The sequence below is a fragment of the Salmo salar genome, chromosome 18 (assembly GCF_965601325.2).
Source record: "Salmo salar chromosome 18, fSalSal1, whole genome shotgun sequence".
NCBI classification, from domain to species: Eukaryota; Metazoa; Chordata; class Actinopteri; order Salmoniformes; family Salmonidae; genus Salmo; species Salmo salar.
In genome coordinates this window covers 2,012,075-2,034,217 of record NC_138308.1, presented here as the reverse complement: position 1 = coordinate 2,034,217, position 22,143 = coordinate 2,012,075, and the positions used below count along the sequence as shown (strand labels likewise).

The following is a 22,143-nucleotide window of genomic DNA, read 5'->3' as shown; positions in this document are numbered from 1 at the left end:
TGATGAAATAGATAGTGAGGATCTTCAGTTGTTTGTAAAAAATAAGAGGTCATTGTCGAAAACCAGGGAGATGATGGGTTTTGGAAAAAAGAAAAAGTAGGATTTTTAAGGACTTGTTTGGCTCTGATTATACTTCTGCACACATTCATAATGATTACAGTCGCATCCCTAAATGGTAACAGTTTGAGAAACATGAGCAAATTTGAGCAGGTATTAGTGTCTGTTAAGGCAGACATGTTGTGTTTTCAAGAGACCAATTGGACAGACTCCAAAATGCAGGAGATTAAGAGTAAATGGTCAGATTTAATTTTTTGTAGTCATGGAGGGGATAAAACATGTGGTGTGGCTATTTTGATAAAAAATGATGTGGTGCAAAATGTAAAAGAAATATATGCTGACAATGATGGCAGACTTATTGTAATTGAATTTGAAGTTCAAAATGTAGTTTTTCGTTTAATTAATGTTTATGCTTCAAACATTGAATCTGAAAGGAGAGAAATGTTTCACAAATTAAAAACACTGTGCTCAGAAAACTGTATACTGATAGGAGATTTTAATGTGAGGTGTAGTAGAATGGATGCCTCTAGTTGTGTTAAATTCAGATATGACTCTTCTAGAAATGCATTATGGAAACTTATGAATGAGGAGAATCTAGTAGATATATGGAGGGCTGAAAATCCAAACAGAAGAGTATTCTCTAGAAGGCAGGTGGTTCTAAAGGAATTAAAACAAAGCAGAATTGATTTATGTCTAGCAAAACAAGAATTGGTGCAGAATGTTAAGAAGGTGTCATATACCTTTACAGCATATAGTGATCATGCAGTAATGTCATTTCAAATGGGTTTTGGTGTGGAGAGGAGAGGGGGAGGTGTCTGGTGTTTAAATGCCAGTCTGTTAAAGGAGGAAGGATATAGAAATGAAATTGTTGAATGTATTAATGATGAAATGTCTAATGTACTGTTAAAAGAGAATGTGTGTTTATGGTGGGAGGAAGTGAAAGTAAAAGTAAAAAATAGGAGTATTAGGTACGCAAAAAATCATAACCGTTTAGATAAGCAGAAAGAAATAATGCTTAGGAATAGGATGTTGCATGAACTTGAAAAGGCTGATACGGATCCAGACTATGATGTTGTGAATTATTTGAAAATCCATGCAGAGCTGGGTCGTTATGAAAAAAATAAATGTTTGGGTGCTATTGTTAGGAGCAGGGCACAGTACGCTTTGGAGGGAGAGAAATGTACATCCTTTTTTTGGGGGTCTGGAAAAAAGAAAACAAACTAAGAGTTACATTGTAGAGTTGGAAGATGAAAGAGGTGTAAAGGTAAACGATTTTGTTGGGATCTTAGAGACAGTTGAAACCTTTTACAGAAATCTTTACAAAAAGAATGATGTAGATAAAGTGTGTGTTGTAAAAGTGTTGGATACAATTAGTGCCAAAGTATCGCAGGCAGATAGAATGATGTGTGAGGAAGAGATTTCGATTATGGAAATCAAGGAAGCAATTGTTAGCACGCAAGGTAATAAAAGTCCGGGTTTGGATGGTTTAACAAATGAGTTCTATAAAGTCTTTGTAGATATTTTGGCACCCATTTTAGTGAGGGTGTTTCATTATATGGAAGAGAATAAGGAAATCCCTGAGTCTATGTCAACTGGAATGTTAACGATCTTATTCAAAAATAGGGGCAGTAGATTAAAGTTAGAAAATTATAGGCCTATTAGCCTTCTAAATTCGGATTATAAGATACTGACTAAAGTGTTAGCGAATAGGATGAAAAAGGTGATTGGGAGTATTATTGAATCAACACAAGCCTACGGCATACCTGGAAGAGATATTGCAGATGTAATTTGTACAATTAGGGATGTTGTTAATCAAATGAAAAATGAAGGTGGTATAGTTTTAAGTTTGGACTTTAACAAAGCTTTCGATAGAGTGGAGCACAGCTTTTTATTACAGACTTTGGAGAGGTTTGGGTTTGGGCCAAAGTTTGTATCTTGGATCAACCTGTTGTATAGTGGGGCTAAAAGTTGTGTTAAATGTAACGGAGTGTTAACAGATACTTTCCCTGTGGAGAGGTCAGTAAGGCAGGGCTGTCCTTTGTCAGCTCTGCTGTACAGTGTTTCTACAGAACCGTTAGCTACATTGATAAATAGTAATAAAGAAGTAAGGGGTGTTGGAATCCCAGGTGGTGGTGTCAGTGTTGTACATCAGTACGCTGATGACACTACTTGTACTGTGAAGGATATAGAAAGTATTGGAAGCATTATGGGGATCATAGATATATATGGCAAGGCATCGGGTGCTAAAGTTAATATAGAGAAGACTGAAATAATGTTTGTTGGGGATATCAATGTAAACGGGTGTGAGATTCCATTCAAGAGCGCAAAGGATTTTATTAAAGTGCTGGGAGTAAACATTGGTGTAAAGGAGAAAGAGGCAAAAGATATAACTTGGACTGGGATCCTTAATAAAGTCAAGCTAACGTTGAATTTCTGGAAAAATAGAAAACTAAAGTTACAAGGGAAAGTAATTGTTGCAAATGCTTTGGTATTATCCAAATTTGTGTATGTTTTGGGAGTCCTGGACATGCCGGAGTGGGTCCTAAATGAATTGAATAATGTGGTGTCAAATTTTATATGGGATGGTAAAGGAGTGAGAATATCTCAGAAAACATTGATTGCTGACTATGTGGATGGAGGTTTAAAACTTGTAGATTTAGATGTCAAAAGAAAAGCTATTAGGATAAAAACAGTAAAGAAATATTTGTATGACAGTGAAGATTATGGCTGGAAACACTTCTTTAGAGTCTACTTAGAGGAGAGTGGTGGTTGTGAGGATAATGGTTTATTGATGGGGCTTAAAAGGGCAATGTTTGAAAAGGTACCAGATTTTTATAAAGAGGTGCTAAATGCATGGGCAGAGTTGTTGCCTAATGTATATTATGAATGTGGACATATTGACCTGATTATGAATCAACCTATATTTCTGAATGAGAAAATCAAGAACAAAGAAAAAGTTTTGTATAATAAAGTATTTATGAGTGCAGGTCTACGGCAAATAAAAGATTATACATATGAGGTAATTCCAGGGTTTTTACCTGGGGAAGCTATTTTTGACATAATCAATGAATGGGATGAAGAGGTGGGAAGGGGAACAGTGAATAATATGTATGACAAGATAAAGAATAGTATACCAAGAGCATGGGTTGATTTAATAAATAGTGAAGTTGAAAGAGAAGATTTATTTGTATTTCCTAATTTGTTCATTGGTAGCAGTAAGAAGAAAGTACATTTATCTAGTATACCAGTGAAAAGATTGTATAGAATAATGGTAGGAAAAGTGTGTAGAAGGCCGGCTGCTGAGAAATTTTGGAAAGTAGTTTTTCCGGAATTGGATGAAAAAAAGATATGGGGAAATTTAAATGTAAAATATAATAGTAAGGAGTGTGAAAATAATGATTTCAAACTAAGACATAATAGAATATTTACAAAGGTGGTGCTAAAGAAAATTAATTGTGAGATAGAAAGGGAATGCGACGTATGTGGACGTTTCCCGGAAACTCTTATGCATTTGTTTATAGAATGTGAGGATTTAAAATATTTTTTTTGTAAAGTTAAGGAAATGTTATGTAGAAACTGGGGGGGAGATTTCGTGAAAAAGTATGCGTGGGAGGAACTTTTGTTATTTGGAGTGTCTGGTAAATGTGAGGGTGCTAATGTGTGTTTGTTGAATATGGTTTTGAGTTTTGTGAGGTATGCTATTTTTTGTAGGAGGAATTATGTTTCTTTTGACAGAAAGAGGGTTCAGGTGTGGAGTATCTTTATAGCACTGTTCAGTAAACACATAGATATGTTGTTTAATTATGGGATGGAACATTTTGATGAGTCTTTTGTTGAAGGGAGTGGGTTAATTTCACGAGAGGAGAGTGGAGGTATCACTTATAATTTTTGAAAGCACTGTTTTGATATTTTCTTTGTTGATAATTTGATAGGGGGTGAATTGTTCACCTGCCTCTGTTAGTCTAGTGTCTTCTGTATTGTTCTCTGTGGATTGTACTGTAAACAGTAGATTGTACTGTAAATATTGTAAACAAACATTTTTGATAATAAAAAAAATAAAAAATAAAATAAAAAAAATCATGTTAGCTTTACACGCGAAAGGTACTCGGTTCGAAACCGGGCGGAAACAGTGCTCTTTGACACGTGCAGTAGGTACTGTACTATTAACAGACAATAGTTATTTTCATAAATGCCTAATTTTGGAAATTTGAACACGTGCCATGAATATCTGTAAAATTCGGTTTACTCCTTGCAGATAATTGTTGAAGAAGTTTCTGTAGTGTAGTGGTTATCACATTCGCTTAACACGCGAAAGGTCCTCGGTTCGAAACCGGGCGGAAACAGAGCTCTTTGACACGTGCAGTAGGTACTGTACTTTCAACAAAGATTTGTTATATTCATGAATTCTGTATTTTGGAAATTCGAATACGTGCCATGAATATCTGTAAAATTCGGTTTACTACTCGCAGCTAAATGTAGTAGCAGTTTCTGTAGTGTAGTGGTTATCACGTTTGTTCACACGCGAAAGGTCCCTGGTTCCAAACCAGGCGGAAACAACGCTCATCGACACATTCAAGAAGTACCATAGTGTTAACAAAGAATTTCATTATTCTCTTATTTTGGAAATTCGAATACGTGCCATGAATATTTTTAAAATTCGGTTTACTCCATGCAGCTAATTGTAGCAGTAGTTTCTGTGGTGTAGTGGTTATCACGTTCGCTTCACACGCGAAAGGTCCCTGGTTCGAAACCGGGCGGAAACAGAGCTCTTTGACACGTGCAGTAGGTACTGTACTTTCAACAAAGAGTAGTTATTTTCATAAATTCTGTATTTTGGAAATTCGAATACGTGCCCTGAATATCTGTAAAATTCGGTTTACTTCTAGCAGGAAAATCCTGAAATACATTCGTTATGGACCTGTGATACCTGGAAGTGACATCTGATGAAGAGAATCAAAGGTAATGGATTATTTACATAGTATTTTCGATTTTAGATCTCCCCAACATGACGTCTAGTCTGTATCGCAACGCGTATTTTTCTGGGCGCAGTGCTCAGATTATTGCAAAGTGTGATTTCCCAGTAAGGTTATTTTTAAATCTGGCAAGTTGATTGCGTTCAAGAGATGTAAATCTATAATTCTTTAAATGACAATATAATATTTTACCAATGTTTTCTAATTTTAATTATTTAATTAGTGGTGCTGACTTGACTGCCGGTTATTGGAGGGAAACGATTTCCTCAACATCAATGCCATAGTAAAACGCTGTTTTTGGATATAAATATGAACTTGATAGAACTACAAATGCATGCATTGTCTAACATAATGTCCTAGGAGTGTCATCTGATGGAGATTGTAAAAGGTTAGTGCATCATTTTAGCTGTTTTTATGGTTTTGGTGACCCTGTCTTTGAATTGACAAAACATTACACACAACTCTTGTAAATGTACTGTCCTAACATACTCTAAATTTATGCTTTCGCCGTAAAACCTTTTTGAAATCGTAAAACGTGGTTAGATTAAGGAGATGTTTATCTTTCAAAGGGTGTAAAATAGTTGTATGTTTGAAAAATTTGAATTTTGACATTTATTTGGATTCAAATTTGCCGCTCTTGAAATGCACCTGCTGTTGATGGAGTGCACCACGGGTGGCACGCTAGCGTCCCACCTAGCCCATAGAGGTTAACAGAGAATAGTTATTTTCATAAATGCCTAATTTTGGAAATTTGAACACGTGCCATGAATATCTGAAAAATTCGGTTTACTCCTTGCAGATAATTGTTGAAGCAGTTTCTGTAGTGTAGCGGTTATCACGTTCGCTTAACACGCAAAAGGTCCTCGGTTAGAAACCGGGCGGAAACTGAGCTCTTTGACACGTGCAGTAGGTGCTGTACTTTCAACAAAGAATTGTTATTTTCATGAATTCTGTATTTTGGAAATTCGAATACGTGCCATGAATATCTGTAAAATTCGGTTTAGTCCTCGCAGCTAAATGTAGCAGCAGTTTCTGTAGTGTAGTGGTTATCACGTTTGTTCACACGCGAAAGGTCCTCAGTTTGAAACCGGGAGGAAACACTGCTCTTTGACATGTGCAGTAGGTACTGTACTATTAACAGACAATAGTTATTTTCATAAATGCCTAATTTTGGAAATTTGAACACGTGCCATGAATATCTGTAAAATTCGGTTTACTCCTTGCAGATAATTGTTGAAGAAGATTCTGTAGTGTAGTGGTTATCACTTTCGCTTAATACGCGAAAGGTCCTCGGTTCGAAACCCGGGTGGAAACAGAGCTCTTTGACCAGTGCAGTAGGTACTGTACTTTCAACAAAGAATTGTTATTTTCATGAATTCTGTATTTTGGAAATTCTAATACGTGCCATGAATATCTGTAAAATTCGGTTTACTCCTTGCAGCTAAATGTAGCAGCAGTTTCTGTAATGTAGTGGTTATCACGTTCGCTTTACACGTGAAAGGTCCTCAGTTTGAAACCGGGAGGAAACACTGCTCTTTGACATGTGCAGTAGGTACTGTACTATTAACAGACAATAGTTATTTTCATAAATGCCTAATTTTGGAAATTTGAACACGTGCCATGAATATCTGTAAAATTCGGTTTACTCCTTGCAGATAATTGTTGAAGAAGTTTCTGTAGTGTAGTGGTTATCACATTCGCTTAACACGCGAAAGGTCCTCGGTTCGAAACCGGGCGGAAACAGAGCTCTTTGACACGTGCAGTAGGTACTGTACTTTCAACAAAGAATTGTTATATTCATGAATTCTGTATTTTGGAAATTCGAATACGTGCCATGAATATCTGTAAAATTCGGTTTACTACTCGCAGCTAAATGTAGCAGCAGTTTCTGTAGTGTAGTGGTTATCACGTTTGTTCACACGCGAAAGGTCCCTGGTTCGAAACCAGGCGGAAACAACGCTCATCGACACATTCAAGAACTACCATAGTGTTAACAAAGAATTTCATTATTCTCTTATTTTGGAAATTCGAATACGTGCCATGAATATTTTTTAAATTCGGTTTACTCCATGCAGCTAATTGTAGCAGTAGTTTCTGTGGTGTAGTGGTTATCACGTTCGCTTCACACGCGAAAGGTCCCTGGTTCGAAACCGGGCGGAAACAGAGCTCTTTGACACGTGCAGTAGGTACTGTACTTTCAACAAAGAGTAGTTATTTTCATAAATTCTGTATTTTGGAAATTCGAATACGTGCCCTGAATATCTGTAAAATTCGGTTTACTTCTAGCAGGAAAATTCTGAAATGCATTCGTTATGGACCTGTGATACCTGGAAGTGACATCTGATGAAGAGAATCAAAGGTAATGGATTATTTACATAGTATTTTCGATTTTAGATCTCCCCAACATGACGTCTAGTCTGTATCGCAACGCGTATTTTTCTGGGCGCAGTGCTCAGATTATTGCAAAGTGTGATTTCCCAGTAAGGTTATTTTTAAATCTGGCAAGTTGATTGCGTTCAAGAGATGTAAATCTATAATTCTTTAAATGACAATATAATATTTTACCAATGTTTTCTAATTTTAATTATTTAATTAGTGGTGCTGACTTGACTGCCGGTTATTGGAGGGAAACGATTTCCTCAACATCAATGCCATAGTAAAACGCTGTTTTTGGATATAAATATGAACTTGATAGAACTACAAATGCATGCATTGTCTAACATAATGTCCTAGGAGTGTCATCTGATGGAGATTGTAAAAGGTTAGTGCATCATTTTAGCTGTTTTTATGGTTTTGGTGACCCTGTCTTTGAATTGACAAAACATTACACACAACTCTTGTAAATGTACTGTCCTAACATACTCTAAATTTATGCTTTCGCCGTAAAACCTTTTTGAAATCGTAAAACGTGGTTAGATTAAGGAGATGTTTATCTTTCAAAGGGTGTAAAATAGTTGTATGTTTGAAAAATTTGAATTTTGACATTTATTTGGATTCAAATTTGCCGCTCTTGAAATGCACCTGCTGTTGATGGAGTGCACCACGGGTGGCACGCTAGCGTCCCACCTAGCCCATAGAGGTTAACAGAGAATAGTTATTTTCATAAATGCCTAATTTTGGAAATTTGAACACGTGCCATGAATATCTGAAAAATTCGGTTTACTCCTTGCAGATAAGTGTTGAAGCAGTTTCTGTAGTGTAGCGGTTATCACGTTCGCTTAACACGCAAAAGGTCCTCGGTTAGAAACCGGGCGGAAACTGAGCTCTTTGACACGTGCAGTAGGTACTGTACTTTCAACAAAGAATTGTTATTTTCATGAATTCTGTATTTTGGAAATTCGAATACGTGCCATGAATATCTGTAAAATTCGGTTTAGTCCTCGCAGCTAAATGTAGCAGCAGTTTCTGTAGTGCAGTGGTTATCACGTTTGTTCACACGCGAAAGGTCCCTGGTTCGAAACCGGGAGGAAACAACCCTCATCGACACATTCAAGAAGTACCATAGTGTTAACAAAGAATTTCATTATTCTCTTATTTTGGAAATTCGAATACGTGCCATGAATATTTTTAAAATTCGGTTTACTCCTTGCAGCTAATTGGAGCAGCAGTTTCTGTGGTGTAGTGGTTATCACGTTCTCACACGCCCCTTTTTGGAGTTTCAGGAAGTGGAAGAGAAGCAGGTGTCTGAGTGCTTGAGAGAGAATATCGTTTTTTTTGGAGGTCTAGTTGACTTATAAGTTTGAAAGTTTGTGAGTGACTGTAGTGAAGTTTCTGTGAAACGTTTTTGCTATTGTCCCCCATCAGCGTGAGCTGTTTGGGGGATATTGCTTAAAATAACCGGACGGACAACATGGCTTCGACATCAAGAATACAAACGACGACGAGAAAGGACAACAGTGAAATCAGAATGTTAAACGAAGAACTGAAAAAAAGAACATATGAGAAGGAACTGACGGTGAACGTGGAAATAAGTGGAGAAGGGAAAATAACAACGATGGAATTGCTGAGAGGAATACAGGAAGTTTGCGGAACAATACTGGGATGTCGAATGAAAGACGGGAATAAGTATGAAGTAACAATGTCTCATGTAAATGGAAAAGAAAGACTAATAGACGGGCTAAAGATAAAGAACTAGGGAACGATGAGCTGGTGGTGTCCTTTTTGAACTTGCCCGCATACATTACGGATGAGGAGATAGAAGAGAAACTAAAAGGCTGGAAGGTGAAGGCGACCACGCCAATCAAGAGGAGGATGTGGCCAGGAACGGACATTGTAGATGGGACAAGATTTTGCAAGGTAAAGTTTACAGACAATGTGCAATCCTTGCCATATTCTACTAAATGTAACACTGTCGAGGGATTTGAATATTTTCGTGTAATCCACGACAATCAAGTGAAGGTATGTAGATTATGTATTCAGCCGGGGCACATACTTAAGGAATGTCCGGAATTCACATGCCACAAATGTAGTGAACAAGGGCATTATGCCAGAGAATGTCGGAACATAGGAAATGTGTGCAAAATGTGTGACAGACCTAAAGTTAGATGTAGCTGTAATAAGGGAGAAAATCACTTACTTTTGCAAACAATGGACCTCACGTCTGAGGAAGAGGGGAGTGTGCCTATGGAGAGGGAGGATGAGAGTGACATGGAGAGTGTGACTCCAGAGACAGTGGCAGATAAGCTTGAAGAGCCTGTAATGTCTCCTGGCAAAGCACGAGACGCCGTTTTAGTCTCTGCTGCTGACAAGGTGGAACAGCAGCACATGATGGGTGAAAGACATACACAGGTAGAGATGGTGCAAGGTGCTTCTCAGGTGCCTGAGCCAGCTTTAAGCCTGTGTAAAAATTACACCAAAGAGTGGGCTGGGTCCACTGAAGTCACGGGCACTGTTAAAGCGCACTTTTCAAAAGGCTTCCCCGCCGATCCCCCCAAAAATCCAAATAAAGAGACGGATGATGAAATAGATAGTGAGGATCTTCAGTTGTTTGTAAAAAATAAGAGGTCATTGTCGAAAACCAGGGAGATGATGGGTTTTGGAAAAAAGAAAAAGTAGGATTTTTAAGGACTTGTTTGGCTCTGATTATACTTCTGCACACATTCATAATGATTACAGTCGCATCCCTAAATGGTAACAGTTTGAGAAACATGAGCAAATTTGAGCAGGTATTAGTGTCTGTTAAGGCAGACATGTTGTGTTTTCAAGAGACCAATTGGACAGACTCCAAAATGCAGGAGATTAATAGTAAATGGTCAGATTTAATTTTTTGTAGTCATGGAGGGGATAAAACATGTGGTGTGGCTATTTTGATAAAAAATGATGTGGTGAAAAATGTAAAAGAAATATATGCTGACAATGATGGCAGACTTATTGTAATTGAATTTGAAGTTCAAAATGTAGTTTTTCGTTTAATTAATGTTTATGCTTCAAACATTGAATCTGAAAGGAGAGAAATGTTTCACAAATTAAAAACACTGTGCTCAGAAAACTGTATACTGATAGGAGATTTTAATGTGAGGTGTAGTAGAATGGATGCCTCTAGTTGTGCTAAATTCAGATATGACTCTTCTAGAAATGCATTATGGAAACTTATGAATGAGGAGAATCTAGTAGATATATGGAGGGCTGAAAATCCAAACAGAAGAGTATTCTCTAGAAGGCAGGTGGTTCTAAAGGAATTAAAACAAAGCAGAATTGATTTATGTCTAGCAAAACAAGAATTGGTGCAGAATGTTAAGAAGGTGTCATATACCTTTACAGCATATAGTGATCATGCAGTAATGTCATTTCAAATGGGTTTTGGTGTGGAGAGGAGAGGGGGAGGTGTCTGGTGTTTAAATGCCAGTCTGTTAAAGGAGGAAGGATATAGAAATGAAATTGTTGAATGTATTAATGATGAAATGTCTAATGTACTGTTAAAAGAGAATGTGTGTTTATGGTGGGAGGAAGTGAAAGTAAAAGTAAAAAATAGGAGTATTAGGTACGCAAAAAATCATAACCGTTTAGATAAGCAGAAAGAAATAATGCTTAGGAATAGGATGTTGCATGAACTTGAAAAGGCTGATACGGATCCAGACTATGATGTTGTGAATTATTTGAAAATCCATGCAGAGCTGGGTCGTTATGAAAAAAATAAATGTTTGGGTGCTATTGTTAGGAGCAGGGCACAGTACGCTTTGGAGGGAGAGAAATGTACATCCTTTTTTTTGGGTCTGGAAAAAAGAAAACAAACTAAGAGTTACATTGTAGAGTTGGAAGATGAAAGAGGTGTAAAGGTAAACGATTTTGTTGGGATCTTAGAGACAGTTGAAACCTTTTACAGAAATCTTTACAAAAAGAATGATGTAGATAAAGTGTGTGTTGTAAAAGTGTTGGATACAATTAGTGCCAAAGTATCGCAGGCAGATAGAATGATGTGTGATGAAGAGATTTCGATTATGGAAATCAAGGAAGCAATTGTTAGCACGCAAGGTAATAAAAGTCCGGGTTTGGATGGTTTAACAAATGAGTTCTATAAAGTCTTTGTAGATATTTTGGCACCCATTTTAGTGAGGGTGTTTCATTATATGGAAGAGAATAAGGAAATCCCTGAGTCTATGTCAACTGGAATGTTAACGATCTTATTCAAAAATAGGGGCAGTAGATTAAAGTTAGAAAATTATAGGCCTATTAGCCTTCTAAATTCGGATTATAAGATACTGACTAAAGTGTTAGCGAATAGGATGAAAAAGGTGATTGGGAGTATTATTGAATCAACACAAGCCTACGGCATACCTGGAAGAGATATTTCAGATGTAATTTGTACAATTAGGGATGTTGTTAATCAAATGAAAAATGAAGGTGGTATAGTTTTAAGTTTGGACTTTAACAAAGCTTTCGATAGAGTGGAGCACAGCTTTTTATTACAGACTTTGGAGAGGTTTGGGTTTGGGCCAAAGTTTGTATCTTGGATCAACCTGTTGTATAGTGGGGCTAAAAGTTGTGTTAAATGTAACGGAGTGTTAACAGATACTTTCCCTGTGGAGAGGTCAGTAAGGCAGGGCTGTCCTTTGTCAGCTCTGCTGTACAGTGTTTCTACAGAACCGTTAGCTACATTGATAAATAGTAATAAAGAAGTAAGGGGTGTTGGAATCCCAGGTGGTGGTGTCAGTGTTGTACATCAGTACGCTGATGACACTACTTGTACTGTGAAGGATATAGAAAGTATTGGAAGCATTATGGGGATCATAGATATATATGGCAAGGCATCGGGTGCTAAAGTTAATATAGAGAAGACTGAAATAATGTTTGTTGGGGATATCAATGTAAACGGGTGTGAGATTCCATTCAAGAGCGCAAAGGATTTTATTAAAGTGCTGGGAGTAAACATTGGTGTAAAGGAGAAAGAGGCAAAAGATATAACTTGGACTGGGATCCTTAATAAAGTCAAGCTAACGTTGAATTTCTGGAAAAATAGAAAACTAAAGTTACAAGGGAAAGTAATTGTTGCAAATGCTTTGGTATTATCCAAATTTGTGTATGTTTTGGGAGTCCTGGACATGCCGGAGTGGGTCCTAAATGAATTGAATAATGTGGTGTCAAATTTTATATGGGATGGTAAAGGAGTGAGAATATCTCAGAAAACATTGATTGCTGACTATGTGGATGGAGGTTTAAAACTTGTAGATTTAGGTGTCAAAAGAAAAGCTATTAGGATAAAAACAGTAAAGAAATATTTGTATGACAGTGAAGATTATGGCTGGAAACACTTCTTTAGAGTCTACTTAGAGGAGAGTGGTGGTTGTGAGGATAATGGTTTATTGATGGGGCTTAAAAGGGCAATGTTTGAAAAGGTACCAGATTTTTATAAAGAGGTGCTAAATGCATGGGCAGAGTTGTTGCCTAATGTATATTATGAATGTGGACATATTGACCTGATTATGAATCAACCTATATTTCTGAATGAGAAAATCAAGAACAAAGAAAAAGTTTTGTATAATAAAGTATTTATGAGTGCAGGTCTACGGCAAATAAAAGATTATACATATGAGGTAATTCCAGGGTTTTTACCTGGGGAAGCTATTTTTGACATAATCAATGAATGGGATGAAGAGGTGGGAAGGGGAACAGTGAATAATATGTATGACAAGATAAAGAATAGTATACCAAGAGCATGGGTTGATTTAATAAATAGTGAAGTTGAAAGAGAAGATTTATTTGTATTTCCTAATTTGTTCATTGGTAGCAGTAAGAAGAAAGTACATTTATCTAGTATACCAGTGAAAAGATTGTATAGAATAATGGTAGGAAAAGTGTGTAGAAGGCCGGCTGCTGAGAAATTTTGGAAAGTAGTTTTTCCGGAATTGGATGAAAAAAAGATATGGGGAAATTTAAATGTAAAATATAATAGTAAGGAGTGTGAAAATAATGATTTCAAACTAAGACATAATAGAATATTTACAAAGGTGGTGCTAAAGAAAATTAATTGTGAGATAGAAAGGGAATGCGACGTATGTGGACGTTTCCCGGAAACTCTTATGCATTTGTTTATAGAATGTGAGGATTTAAAATATTTTTTTTGTAAAGTTAAGGAAATGTTATGTAGAAACTGGGGGGGAGATTTCGTGAAAAAGTATGCGTGGGAGGAACTTTTGTTATTTGGAGTGTCTGGTAAATGTGAGGGTGCTAATGTGTGTTTGTTGAATATGGTTTTGAGTTTTGTGAGGTATGCTATTTTTTGTAGGAGGAATTATGTTTCTTTTGACAGAAAGAGGGTTCAGGTGTGGAGTATCTTTATAGCACTGTTCAGTAAACACATAGATATGTTGTTTAATTATGGGATGGAACATTTTGATGAGTCTTTTGTTGAAGGGAGTGGGTTAATTTCACGAGAGGAGAGTGGAGGTATCACTTATAATTTTTGAAAGCACTGTTTTGATATTTTCTTTGTTGATAATTTGATAGGGGGTGAATTGTTCACCTGCCTCTGTTAGTCTAGTGTCTTCTGTATTGTTCTCTGTGGATTGTACTGTAAACAGTAGATTGTACTGTAAATATTGTAAACAAACATTTTTGATCATAAAAAAAAAAAAAAAAAAAAAAAAATCACGTTCGCTTTACACGCGAAAGGTCCTCGGTTCGAAACCGGGCGGAAACAGTGCTCTTTGACACGTACAGTACTTTTAAAAGAGAATAGTTATTTTTATAAATGCCTAAATTTGGAAATTTTAACACGTGCCATGAATATCTGTAAAATTCGGTTTACTCCTTGCAGATAATTGTTGATTAAGTTTCTGTAGTGTAGTGGTTATCACGTTCGCTTAACACGTGATAGGTCCTCGGTTCGAAACCGGGTGGAAACAGAGCTCTTTGACACGTGCAGTAGGTAGTGTACTTTCAACAAAGAATAGTTATTTTCATAAATTCTGTATTTTGGAAATTCGAATACGTGCCCTGAATATCTGTAAAATTCGGTTTACTTCTTGCAGGAAAATCAAGCAGCAGTTTCTGTACTGTAGTGATTATCACGTTCGCTTTACACGCGAAAGGTCCTCGGTTCGAAACCGGGCGGAAACAGTGCTCTTTGACACGTGCAGTAGGTACAGTACTTTTAAAAGAGAATAGTTATTTTCATAAATGCCTAAATTTGGAAATTTCAACACGTGCCATGAATATCTGTAAAATTCGGTTTACTCCTTGCAGATAATTGTTGAAGCAGTTTCTGTAGTGTAGCGGTTATCATGTTCGCTTAACACGCGAAAGGTCCTCGGTTCGAAACCGGGCGGAAACAGAGCTCTTTGACAAGTGCAGTAGGTACTGTACTTTCAACAAAGAATTGTTCTTTTCATGAATTCTTTATTTTGGAAATTCGAATACGTGCCATGAATATCTGTAAAATTCGGTTTACTCCTTGCAGCTAAATGTAGCAGCAGTTTCTGTAGTGTAGTGGTTATCACGTTCGCTTTACACGTGAAAGGTCCTCAGTTTGAAACCGGGAGGAAACAGTGCTCTTTGACATGTGCAGTAGGTACTGTACTATTAACAGAGAATAGTTATTTTCATAAATGCCTAATTTTGGAAATTTGAACACGTGCCATGAATATCTGTAAAATTCGGTTTACTCCTTGCAGATAATTGTTAAAGCAGTTTCTGTAGTGTAGCGGTTATCATGTTCGCTTAACACGCGAAAGGTCCTCGTTTCGAAACCGGGCGGAAACAGAGCTCTTTGACACGTGCAGTAGGTACTGTACTTTCAACAAAGAATTGTTATTTTCCTGAATTCTGTATTTTGGAAATTTGAATACGTGCCATGAATATCTGTAAAATTCGGTTTACTCCTCGCAGCTAAATGTAGCAGCAGTTTCTGTAGTGTAGTTGTTATCACGTTTGTTCACACGCTAAAGGTCCCTGGTTCGAAACCAGGCGGGAACAACGCTCATCGACACATTCAAGAAGTACCATAGTGTTAACAAAGAATTTCATTAATCCCTTATTTTGGAAATTCGAATACGTGCCATGAATATTTTTAAAATTCGGTTTACTCCTTGCAGCTAATTGTAGCAGTAGTTTCTGTGTTGTAGTGGTTATCACGTTCGCTTCACACGCGAAATATCCCTGGTTCGAAACCGGGCGGAAACAACGCTCATTGACACATTCTGTAGTACCATAGTGGTAACAGAAAATTTCATGAATTCTTTATTTTGGAAATTCGAATACGTGCCATGAATATTTTTAAAATTCGGGTTACTCCTTGCAGAAAAATCAAGCCGCAGTTTCTGTAGTGTAGTGGTTATCACGTTAGCTTTACACGTGAAAGGTCCTCAGTTTGAAACCGGGAGGAAACACTGCTCTTTGACATGTGCAGTAGGTACTGTACTATTAACAGACAATAGTTATTTTCATAAATGCCTAATTTTGGAAATTTGAACACGTGCCATGAATATCTGTAAAATTCGGTTTACTCCTTGCAGATAATTGCTGAAGCAGTTTCTGTAGTGTAGTGGTTATCACGTTCGCTTTACACGCCCCTTTTTGGAGTTTCAGGAAGTGGAAGAGAAGCAGGTGTCTGAGTGCTTGAGAGAGAATATCGTTTTTTTTGGAGGTCTAGTTGACTTATAAGTTTGAAAGTTTGTGAGTGACTGTAGTGAAGTTTCTGTGAAACGTTTTTGCTATTGTCCCCCATCAGCGTGAGCTGTTTGGGGGATATTGCTTAAAATAACCGGACGGACAACATGGCTTCGACATCAAGAATACAAACGACGACGAGAAAGGACAACAGTGAAATCAGAATGTTAAACGAAGAACTGAAAAAAAGAACATATGAGAAGGAACTGACGGTGAACGTGGAAATAAGTGGAGAAGGGAAAATAACAACGACGGAATTGCTGAGAGGAATAAAGGAAGTTTGCGGAACAATACTGGGATGTCGAATGAAAGACGGGAATAAGTATGAAGTAACAATGTCTCATGTAAATGGAAAAGAAAGACTAATAGACGGGCTAAAGATAAAGAACTGTCAAATCATGGCTAAAGAACTAGGGAACGATGAGCTGGTGGTGTCCTTTTTGAACTTGCCCGCATACATTACGGATGAGGAGATAGAAGAGAAACTAAAAGGCTGGAAGGTGAAGGCGACCACGCCAATCAAGAGGAGGATGTGGCCAGGAACGGACATTGTAGATGGGACAAGATTTTGCAAGGTAAAGTTTACAGACAATGTGCAATCCTTGCCATATTCTACTAAATGTAACACTGTCGAGGGATTTGAATATTTTCGTGTAATCCACGACAATCAAGTGAAGGTATGTAGATTATGTATTCAGCCGGGGCACATACTTAAGGAATGTCCGGAATTCACATGCCACAAATGTAGTGAACAAGGGCATTATGCCAGAGAATGTCGGAACATAGGAAATGTGTGCAAAATGTGTGACAGACCTAAAGTTAGATGTAGCTGTAATAAGGGAGAAAATCACTTACTTTTGCAAACAATGGACCTCACGTCTGAGGAAGAGGGGAGTGTGCCTATGGAGAGGGAGGATGAGAGTGACATGGAGAGTGTGACTCCAGAGACAGTGGCAGATAAGCTTGAAGAGCCTGTAATATCTCCTTGCAAAGCACGAGACGCCGTTTTAGTCTCTGCTGCTGACAAGGTGGAACAGCAGCACATGATGGGTGAAAGACATACACAGGTAGAGATGGTGCAAGGTGCTTCTCAGGTGCCTGAGCCAGCTTTAAGCCTGTGTAAAAATTACACCAAAGAGTGGGCTGGGTCCACTGAAGTCACGGGCACTGTTAAAGCGCACTTTTCAAAAGGCTTCCCCGCCGCTCCCCCCAAAAATCCAAATAAAGAGACGGATGATGAAATAGATAGTGAGGATCTTCAGTTGTTTGTAAAAAATAAGAGGTCATTGTCGAAAACCAGGGAGATGATGGGTTTTGGAAAAAAGAAAAAGTAGGATTTTTAAGGACTTGTTTGGCTCTGATTATACTTCTGCACACATTCATAATGATTACAGTCGCATCCCTAAATGGTAACAGTTTGAGAAACATGAGCAAATTTGAGCAGGTATTAGTGTCTGTTAAGGCAGACATGTTGTGTTTTCAAGAGACCAATTGGACAGACTCCAAAATGCAGGAGATTAAGAGTAAATGGTCAGATTTAATTTTTTGTAGTCATGGAGGGGATAAAACATGTGGTGTGGCTATTTTGATAAAAAATGATGTGGTGCAAAATGTAAAAGAAATATATGCTGACAATGATGGCAGACTTATTGTAATTGAATTTGAAGTTCAAAATGTAGTTTTTCGTTTAATTAATGTTTATGCTTCAAACATTGAATCTGAAAGGAGAGAAATGTTTCACAAATTAAAAACACTGTGTTCAGAAAACTGTATACTGATAGGAGATTTTAATGTGAGGTGTAGTAGAATGGATGCCTCTAGTTGTGCTAAATTCAGATATGACTCTTCTAGAAATGCATTATGGAAACTTATGAATGAGGAGAATCTAGTAGATATATGGAGGGCTGAAAATCCAAACAGAAGAGTATTCTCTAGAAGGCAGGTGGTTCTAAAGGAATTAAAACAAAGCAGAATTGATTTATGTCTAGCAAAACAAGAATTGGTGCAGAATGTTAAGAAGGTGGCATATACCTTTACAGCATATAGTGATCATGCAGTAATGTCATTTCAAATGGGTTTTGGTGTGGAGAGGAGAGGGGGAGGTGTCTGGTGTTTAAATGCCAGTCTGTTAAAGGAGGAAGGATATAGAAATGAAATTGTTGAATGTATTAATGATGAAATGTCTAATGTACTGTTAAAAGAGAATGTGTGTTTATGGTGGGAGGAAGTGAAAGTAAAAGTAAAAAATAGGAGTATTAGGTACGCAAAAAATCATAACCGTTTAGATAAGCAGAAAGAAATAATGCTTAGGAATAGGATGTTGCATGAACTTGAAAAGGCTGATACGGATCCAGACTATGATGTTGTGAATTATTTGAAAATCCATGCAGAGCTTGGTCGTTATGAAAAAAATAAATGTTTGGGTGCTATTGTTAGGAGCAGGGCACAGTACGCTTTGGAGGGAGAGAAATGTACATCCTTTTTTTTGGGTCTGGAAAAAAGAAAACAAACTAAGAGTTACATTGTAGAGTTGGAAGATGAAAGAGGTGTAAAGGTAAACGATTTTGTTGGGATCTTAGAGACAGTTGAAACCTTTTACAGAAATCTTTACAAAAAGAATGATGTAGATAAAGTGTGTGTTGTAAAAGTGTTGGATACAATTAGTGCCAAAGTATCGCAGGCAGATAGAATGATGTGTGATGAAGAGATTTCGATTATGGAAATCAAGGAAGCAATTGTTAGCACGCAAGGTAATAAAAGTCCGGGTTTGGATGGTTTAACAAATGAGTTCTATAAAGTCTTTGTAGATATTTTGGCACCCATTTTAGTGAGGGTGTTTCATTATATGGAAGAGAATAAGGAAATCCCTGAGTCTATGTCAACTGGAATGTTAACGATCTTATTCAAAAATAGGGGCAGTAGATTAAAGTTAGAAAATTATAGGCCTATTAGCCTTCTAAATTCGGATTATAAGATACTGACTAAAGTGTTAGCGAATAGGATGAAAAAGGTGATTGGGAGCATTATTGAATCAACACAAGCCTACGGCATACCTGGAAGAGATATTGCAGATGTAATTTGTACAATTAGGGATGTTGTTAATCAAATGAAAAATGAAGGTGGTATAGTTTTAAGTTTGGACTTTAACAAAGCTTTCGATAGAGTGGAGCACAGCTTTTTATTACAGACTTTGGAGAGGTTTGGGTTTGGGCCAAAGTTTGTATCTTGGATCAACCTGTTGTATAGTGGGGCTAAAAGTTGTGTTAAATGTAACGGAGTGTTAACAGATACTTTCCCTGTGGAGAGGTCAGTAAGGCAGGGCTGTCCTTTGTCAGCTCTGCTGTACAGTGTTTCTACAGAACCGTTAGCTACATTGATAAATAGTAATAAAGAAGTAAGGGGTGTTGGAATCCCAGGTGGTGGTGTCAGTGTTGTACATCAGTACGCTGATGACACTACTTGTACTGTGAAGGATATAGAAAGTATTGGAAGCATTATGGGGATCATAGATATATATGGCAAGGCATCGGGTGCTAAAGTTAATATAGAGAAGACTGAAATAATGTTTGTTGGGGATATCAATGTAAACGGGTGTGAGATTCCATTCAAGAGCGCAAAGGATTTTATTAAAGTGCTGGGAGTAAACATTGGTGTAAAGGAGAAAGAGGCAAAAGATATAACTTGGACTGGGATCCTTAATAAAGTCAAGCTAACGTTGAATTTCTGGAAAAATAGAAAACTAAAGTTACAAGGGAAAGTAATTGTTGCAAATGCTTTGGTATTATCCAAATTTGTGTATGTTTTGGGAGTCCTGGACATGCCGGAGTGGGTCCTAAATGAATTGAATAATGTGGTGTCAAATTTTATATGGGATGGTAAAGGAGTGAGAATATCTCAGAAAACATTGATTGCTGACTATGTGGATGGAGGTTTAAAACTTGTAGATTTAGGTGTCAAAAGAAAAGCTATTAGGATAAAAACAGTAAAGAAATATTTGTATGACAGTGAAGATTATGGCTGGAAACACTTCTTTAGAGTCTACTTAGAGGAGAGTGGTGGTTGTGAGGATAATGGTTTATTGATGGGGCTTAAAAGGGCAATGTTTGAAAAGGTACCAGATTTTTATAAAGAGGTGCTAAATGCATGGGCAGAGTTGTTGCCTAATGTATATTATGAATGTGGACATATTGACCTGATTATGAATCAACCTAGATTTCTGAATGAGAAAATCAAGAACAAAGAAAAAGTTTTGTATAATAAAGTATTTATGAGTGCAGGTCTACGGCAAATAAAAGATTATACATATGAGGTAATTCCAGGGTTTTTACCTGGGGAAGCTATTTTTGACATAATCAATGAATGGGATGAAGAGGTGGGAAGGGGAACAGTGAATAATATGTATGACAAGATAAAGAATAGTATACCAAGAGCATGGGTTGATTTAATAAATAGTGAAGTTGAAAGAGAAGATTTATTTGTATTTCCTAATTTGTTCATTGGTAGCAGTAAGAAGAAAGTACATTTATCTAGTATACCAGTGAAAAGATTGTATAGAATAATGGTAGGAAAAGTGTGTAGAAGGCCGGCTGCTGAGAAATTTTGGAAAGTAGTTTTTCCGGAATTGGATGAAAAAAAGATATGGGGAAATTTAAATGTAAAATATAATAGTAAGGAGTGTGAAAATAATGATTTCAAACTAAGACATAATAGAATATTTACAAAGGTGGTGCTAAAGAAAATTAATTGTGAGATAGAAAGGGAATGCGACGTATGTGGACGTTTCCCGGAAACTCTTATGCATTTGTTTATAGAATGTGAGGATTTAAAATATTTTTTTTGTAAAGTTAAGGAAATGTTATGTAGAAACTGGGGGGGAGATTTCGTGAAAAAGTATGCGTGGGAGGAACTTTTGTTATTTGGAGTGTCTGGTAAATGTGAGGGTGCTAATGTGTGTTTGTTGAATATGGTTTTGAGTTTAGTGAGGTATGCTATTTTTTGTAGGAGGAATTATGTTTCTTTTGACAGAAAGAGGGTTCAGGTGTGGAGTATCTTTATAGCACTGTTCAGTAAACACATAGATATGTTGTTTAATTATGGGATGGAACATTTTGATGAGTCTTTTGTTGAAGGGAGTGGGTTAATTTCACGAGAGGAGAGTGGAGGTATCACTTATAATTTTTGAAAGCACTGTTTTGATATTTTCTTTGTTGATAATTTGATAGGGGGTGAATTGTTCACCTGCCTCTGTTAGTCTAGTGTCTTCTGTATTGTTCTCTGTGGATTGTACTGTAAACAGTAGATTGTACTGTAAATATTGTAAACAAACATTTTTGATAATAAAAAAAATAATAAAAAAAATAAAAAAAATCACGTTTGCTTCACACGCGAAAGATCCCTGGTTCGAAACCGGGCGGAAACAACGCTCATTGACATGTTCTGATTTACCGTAGTGGTAACAGAAAATTTCATGAATTCTTTATTTTGGAAATTCGAATACGTGCCCTGAATATCTGTAAAATTCGGTTTACTTCTTGCAGGAAAATCAAGCAGTAGTTTCTGTGGTCTAGTGGTTATCACGTTTGCTTCACACGCGGAAGGTCCCTGGTTCGAAACCGGGCGGAAACAAAACTCATTGACACATTCTGAAGTACCATAGTGGTAACAGAAAATTTCATGAATTCTTTATTTTGGAAATTCGAATACGTGCCATGAATATTTTTAAAATTCGGTTTACTTCTTGCAGGAAAATCAAGCAGAAGTTTCTGTAGTGTAGTGGTTATCACGTTCGCTTTACACGCGAAAGGTCCTCGGTTCGAAACCGGGCGGAAACAGTGCTCTTTGACACCTGCAGTAGGTACAGTACTTTTAAAAGAGAATAGTTATTTTCATAAATGCCTAAATTTGGAAATTTCAACACGTGCCATGAATATCTGTAAAATTCGGTTTACTCCTTGCAGCTAAATGTAGCAGCAGTTTCTGTAGTGTAGTGGTTATCACGTTAGCTTTACAC

The 22,143-nt window shown here is 37.0% G+C and overlaps 7 non-coding genes across 7 annotated transcripts; all 7 read left to right on the top strand.

Moving 5' to 3' along the window:
• Positions 1 to 4,327: 4,327 nt before the first annotated feature.
• On the top strand, positions 4,328 to 4,400 carry trnav-aac (transfer RNA valine (anticodon AAC)). The gene has a single exon. It is a non-coding gene; the product is annotated as a tRNA-Val (tRNA).
• Positions 4,401 to 4,747: 347 nt separating this feature from the next.
• trnav-cac (transfer RNA valine (anticodon CAC)) lies at positions 4,748 to 4,820 on the top strand. Its single transcript has one exon. It is a non-coding gene; the product is annotated as a tRNA-Val (tRNA).
• Positions 4,821 to 6,271: 1,451 nt separating this feature from the next.
• Positions 6,272 to 6,345, top strand: trnai-aau (transfer RNA isoleucine (anticodon AAU)). Its single transcript has one exon. It is a non-coding gene; the product is annotated as a tRNA-Ile (tRNA).
• Positions 6,346 to 6,700: 355 nt separating this feature from the next.
• On the top strand, positions 6,701 to 6,773 carry trnav-aac (transfer RNA valine (anticodon AAC)). Its single transcript has one exon. It is a non-coding gene; the product is annotated as a tRNA-Val (tRNA).
• Positions 6,774 to 7,120: 347 nt separating this feature from the next.
• trnav-cac (transfer RNA valine (anticodon CAC)) lies at positions 7,121 to 7,193 on the top strand. Its single transcript has one exon. It is a non-coding gene; the product is annotated as a tRNA-Val (tRNA).
• A 7,533-nt stretch (positions 7,194 to 14,726) lies between these two features.
• trnav-aac (transfer RNA valine (anticodon AAC)) lies at positions 14,727 to 14,799 on the top strand. Its single transcript has one exon. It is a non-coding gene; the product is annotated as a tRNA-Val (tRNA).
• A 7,092-nt stretch (positions 14,800 to 21,891) lies between these two features.
• Positions 21,892 to 21,964, top strand: trnav-uac (transfer RNA valine (anticodon UAC)). Its single transcript has one exon. It is a non-coding gene; the product is annotated as a tRNA-Val (tRNA).
• Positions 21,965 to 22,143: the final 179 nt, after the last annotated feature.